The sequence below is a fragment of the Pteropus alecto genome, unplaced genomic scaffold, assembly GCF_000325575.1.
Source record: "Pteropus alecto unplaced genomic scaffold, ASM32557v1 scaffold164, whole genome shotgun sequence".
Taxonomy (NCBI): domain Eukaryota; kingdom Metazoa; phylum Chordata; class Mammalia; order Chiroptera; family Pteropodidae; genus Pteropus; species Pteropus alecto.
In genome coordinates this window covers 25,980,820-25,986,702 of record NW_006439568.1, presented here as the reverse complement: position 1 = coordinate 25,986,702, position 5,883 = coordinate 25,980,820, and the positions used below count along the sequence as shown (strand labels likewise).

The 5,883-nt window shown below is 36.2% G+C and overlaps 1 pseudogene; it reads right to left on the bottom strand.

Moving 5' to 3' along the window:
* Window positions 1–332: 332 nt before the first annotated feature.
* Window positions 333–451, bottom strand: LOC112483696 (annotated as a pseudogene).
* Window positions 452–5,883: the final 5,432 nt, after the last annotated feature.

The following is a 5,883-nucleotide window of genomic DNA, read 5'->3' as shown; positions in this document are numbered from 1 at the left end:
GTGGAAGCAGATCTAAGCAGTAGCTTTAGCAGGGGCTCAGATGCACTCACCATCTGAAAACTCCCTACTTCCCCTTCCCCTTCCCACCCACCTGGGATTTCTCTAGACTTTCAGGTCAGTGAGGAATGTTGGCACAGCTATGTTGGTAATGAGGACATTTCCAGTTTTGAAAGGTAATTTGTAGAATTACATTTTTATTCTATAAATATTGATAAATTGATAAATATCTTTAAATTATTTTTATAGATTATTTAGATAGATTAGAGATGAATTGTTAGCAAATTTAGTGTACAAAGTACCACATTTTCTTTTCTTTCTTTCTTTTGTTTTAATGCCTACTGCTCCCAGTCATCCTAAGTGGTCTCCCATCCAAGTACTAACCAGGCCCGACCCTGCTTAGCTTTCAAGATCAGATGGGATCAGACTTGTTCAGGGTGGCTTGGCCGTAGACCCACTCTTTCTTTATTGTAGATATTCTACGGTGTGTCTTAAGCTAGAATCATAGGGACATGGCACTCACTTGCTCTATCTTGTATTGCATCCAAGTGGTGTCTCTTTCATATTTATGAGGTTTTTCTCTTGTCTTATCTCCTCCAAAGGCAACTAGTCCTGATAAAAGCTTGGTCTCCTGGATACTTCTGGCTAAGTCTCTCTCTTTCTCTGTGTCTGTACCTCAGCTGGTAGAACAGGTTCATCTACTCTATTGACTAGGTTATTTTAGGTCTGTGAGAAAGGGAGGAGGAGGCTCTACTTAAGTGTTCAAGCTTTGACTCTAATCCAGTTTATCAGAGAACCAGACAATGTGGATATCCCGTGCTTGTACTGCTATTAATTAAGTATAGCTCCATTTCTCTCTGTTCTTTCATGCATACTCCTCAAAGTCCAGAGCTCCAAACATGGTCTGTGATTCTTTCTCTCTTTTCTGTTTTCTCTGTCTTCCCCTTTCCTTCATCCTTCCCTCAGATTATGTACCAATAGCTATTCTAAAATTCTATATTAACTCATTTTATTCTCACAGTAGCCTGATAAGGTAGATGCATGTGTCTTTACCCCATTGTGCAGGAAATTGAGGCACGTAGATGCCGAGCATTTGAATGCAGCAGAGCATTTGAATCTAGACAGTTTAGCACCAGAGACCACACACACCCCCTTCTTTACTTTATAGAAATTCTAGGCCTGGTGGGCCCAGGTTGCAAAGAAATCTCTCATAGACCAATATCAATGCTTGTGCTCAGACGTAGCCAAAGTAAGTCACCTCCAAACATCCTTCAAGAATGCTTGGGGAACAAATGGTCCCCTCCAAAAAAACCACAGGAACTAGAAGAGCAAAATTATGTATCCTCTCCTATGACTTTAAACTTGTGGACCAAACCTGGGAGTTTTATTTTTGTCTGTTGAATAGTAACACCAAAACATGGTAAAATAATAGTTCTAGAACCATGTTTCCCCAAATGTTGCTTAAGAAACCCTAATTCTGTAAGTTATTAGTGAATGTGGAGTTTCATGGTCAGGTAAGTTTGGGGACTTACACTTTAAAAAGATGTAAATAGTTTTTTTTTTGGCAGGACTTTACAGAGCCTTTGATATGTTAATAGTCACAGTGAATCTCCAAGAGAAATAGAGCATGCATTCCCCACCCCTCCACCCGCCCCACTTATCTACCCACAGGATCCATCCTTCCTTTATTTGAAGACATCTCACAGGAAGAAAGGCAACAGTAGATTTAGAGTAGACTGCTAAAGAGGACTGCAAATTCCACAGTGATAAGAACACTTTCTTTTCTATTTTGTAAATTTGCATACCCTATACTGTAAACACTAAGAGATAATAGTGTTATTGTCCTAATCAGTGTCTTATGGATAAGATGGCCAACATTCTGAAGCGACTTCATCAAGTTGACAAATATACCTGTTTTCTTCTCTCCTTGCAAGTTGTTCTTAACTACTACTCATGGTGAAACACGTTTTTGTAGTTCTTTTCCAAGCAGTTCTTCAACATTACCTCATTTTAACCTATTTGGTAATTTATTTTTAGCCTCAAATCCAATTAATCTGAAGGTGTTAGAGGAATCTGATCCAAATATTTGTCTATTTAACCCTTCCTTTGAGGAAGCACTGAATTTTCTCTATTCTGTATATAATTGCTGCTCTGTACCCATGGCTAATTAAGGAGGAAGGGACATAAAATTCATGTGACAGGGTTGTGGTACCACAGAGGTCACAAGATATTTTAGGGAAGACTAAAAGTTGGCAAGGTAAAGATAACAATAAAAAATGTGTTTCTAATTTAAAATGTTCACAATAGTTTACACAGGAGGCTGTGACTAGAACATGTTGGAAACAGAATAAGTAAAATAAAAGCTTGAAAAACAATCTCATTTTATGGATTGAAACATTTTAGGGGAAATATTTGCTTTAAATTAATTCCAAGGCCTCACATCGAAATATGGATCTTTTCTCCATTTCTCTATGGTGGGGGTGTATGGAAAAGGGGGAAACAAATATCAAAAGAGCTTTGAAGTATTTAGATTCAAACAAACCTTCTGTGGAAAGGCTAGGAGAGAGGAGTGTGAAAAAATTCACCATTTGGCAAAGTTTCAAAATAATTTTTTTCCATCTTTTCCCCGCTTCTCTCCCAGGTTCTTAATTCTGAGAAAGGAATGATAAAGGAGCCTGGCAGTGTCTGCTCTTGGAACCAAATTCTAAAAAGAGAATGCTCAGAATCTTTTAAAGAAACCTAATTAATTAGATAAATTTTAGTGGTTCAGGCAGTGAGGAGAGAGTTGGGGGAGCCATGGAATGACTGTCACCAGATACCAGAGCAGGTACCACTCCTGCAGAAGGGCAAGGATGGAAACATTTAGGCAAGAATATTGGTTAGGAAGAGTTTGCACAGGCACGGGAAGACACCCTTTCCTCCCTCTATCCTTCTCTCCTTCCTTGCTTCCTCCCTTCCTATCTTCCTACCTCCTCCTTCCTCTCTCTTTCTTCTCTCCTTTTTCTTTCTTCTTTTCTTTCTTTTTTTCTCTTAAGATAAGGAAAGCAACTCACAATTCTTTATTCAAAACCCTGAAGCAAGACCTCCTATTTTGGAATTCAGAATATTTCATATTTTAGAAAGATAATTCAATATATATACTGTATAATATGTATATCTCCAACAAGGTCTGATGAAGCACTCTGTAATTATTGCAGTTTAGTGCCTGAATATTATCACTCAATAGGATAGAGACTACAAATATCTTTGCATTAGGTTAGGTCAGATTTTACATTTATAAAAACCTTTTGATATTCAGAGCTTTTGGATTTTGGCATCTTGGGTAAGGGCATGTAGACTTGTAAAAATCAACTTTGTTTCAGTGTAATGTACATACTAATAGAATGTATCCATTTTACATGCAAAGTTTGATGAGTTTTGACAAATCTGTTCACTCACAAGATACAGAACATTTTTATCACTACAAAAATTGTCCTTATGCCTTCCCTTCCAAGTTCCAAACAACTGCTTTCTATCATCGTAGACTAAATTTGTCTTTTTCAGAATTTTCTGTAAATGAAATCATACAGTATTTACTCTTTTTATGTCTGGTTTATTTTGGTGAGCTTAATATTTTGGAGATTTTGGAGATTCATCCATGTTGGTGCATAGTCAGTAGTTTGTTCCTTTTTATTGCTGAATAGTATTCCATTGTACTGATAGACCACAATTTGTTTATACACGTACAAGCTGATGGACATTTGCATTGCTGAAACAATGCAAAAGTTTTGGCTGTTATGAATAAAGATCTATAAACATCTATATACAACTTAAAAATTTCTTTGGATAAATATCAAAGACTAAAATTGCTGGAGCAGATAATAAGTGTACACTGTACTTTGGAATAAATTCCAAAACTGTCTTCTAGTGGCTCTACCATTTTGCATTCTCAGCAGCAGTGTATGAGAGTCTCAGTTACTCCACATCCTTGTCAACATTTTGTATTTTCAGTCTTTTAAATTTTAGTTGTTCTCGTGGCATAATGGTGTCTTATATATAATGGTTTTAGTTTGTATTTCCCTAATGACTATTTATGCTGAACATCTTTTTATGTGTTTATTTGCCATCCTTATATTTCATTTCATAAAGTGCCTATTCAAATTTCTTTATTTTGCTCATTTTTTTAATTGAGTTGTTTTTCTTTGTAGTGAGTTGTAAGAGTTTTATTTTTTCAAAATGTATTCTGGATATAAGTCCTTTTTCAGATTGCATTGCAAATGGTTTTTTTCAGTCTGTGGTTTACTTTTTCATTTCTTAATGGGTCTCTTTCAAAGAATGGAAGTTTTTAATTCAGATGGTGTTCAGTTTGTCTTGTAAAGCTTATGCTTTTTTTCTGTTCAACTAAGTGATCTTTGCCTATTAGTTGTCATTTTTGTTGTTGTTGAGTGTTGTCTGTTTGTAACCAAGAAATAGAACTAAAAATGATCTTAAGATATGAAGGCAACTAGCATTTTCGAGTACCTGCTGTATGCCTGGCTCTATTCTAAAGACTTTCTTGTATGTCATTAATCTTCATAAGCAACCTTTTAGTGTTCTTAAAAAGTATGTAATGGTGGTTCAAGAGAGGTTAAATAACTTGCTCAAAGTTACTCTGATGCTTACTAGAAAGATAAATTTATTCCAGTACCTTTTAGGATTCATATTTTAAGAGAAAATGTGTTGAGTTTTACATCTTTAGTGTACGAATGGTTATGCTTCTGGGAAGCTTGACTTTTCAATGGCCTGGCTAGGCAACAGTAGCTTCTATAAGTAAATATTTAAGAAATGATTGTGATTATCTTTTTTATTTCAATCCTTCCATTCTGTGAGAGTGTTTCCTAGGAAGTAGGTTTGGAACTCAATGCCAGGGAGCCCTAGTGGGTATTCACAATGTGTTTGCATTCATTTAATTAAGTTTTCATGAAAATGTGGCACCTTGGTCTTGATTCTTTGCATTGATTTTATAGCCTAATCTAATGCTTTGACTCCTGATTCCCTAAGAACTGCTTTTGATTTGAAAGAATACTAGCATTATCTATAGAAGTTTGCATTTTTCAATAACTTTAAAAGAAGCTGCAAATATAGCCTAATATATGGCCTAATAAAACTTCACTCTTTCTGTTGGTATCATTTCTGTTAGAGCTCATTATTCTTTCTCTCTATATGGATGTATGTTTTATTGTAAAGCCATGCAGTAACTTTTTCTCAGCACACTATCACCTTCAATATCACCGTGGAAGTCTTCTTGGATGTTATTCACTTTCATTCTCATTTTCTTTCTCTGTTTCTCTCTCCCTCTCTCTCTCCCTCCTTCTTTCTTTCCCTTCCTTCCTTCCTTCCTTCCTTCCTTCCTTCCTTCCTTCCTTCTTCCTCCCTCTCTCCCTCCCTCCCTTCCTTCCTTCCTTCTTTCCGTCTTTCCGTCTTTCTGTCTTTCTCTCTGTCTTTCTCTCACACATACAGATACAAAATCCAACATAGTACATACACTCCTGCACCCACACACTTAAGGTCAGCAGACTTCTACAAAGGGATCTGGTGTCCTGGGATACCAGACCTCCAAGTGAAAATTCTAGAAATTACCCTTCTTTTTCACCTCAAAGTGTGAAAACTCTAGGTCGTCCTATGAGAACAGGTAATTACTCAAATAAATTTGGTCACTTTTATTAAAAGTGTAAGGTTTCTGAGGGAAAGAATGGGCCAGAATATTTGAAATCTGAACTGTTTAGGTCACGAAGTCACTAAATATTTCTAAGTAAATGATTTGGGATAGCCACCTCTGTCAGCTCTAGCCCTTAAAATTGTTCTTCTCTTCACTGACTTTCTTTTAGAGGGAAACTTAAAACATAATATTTCTGTATAAAAGAAGTT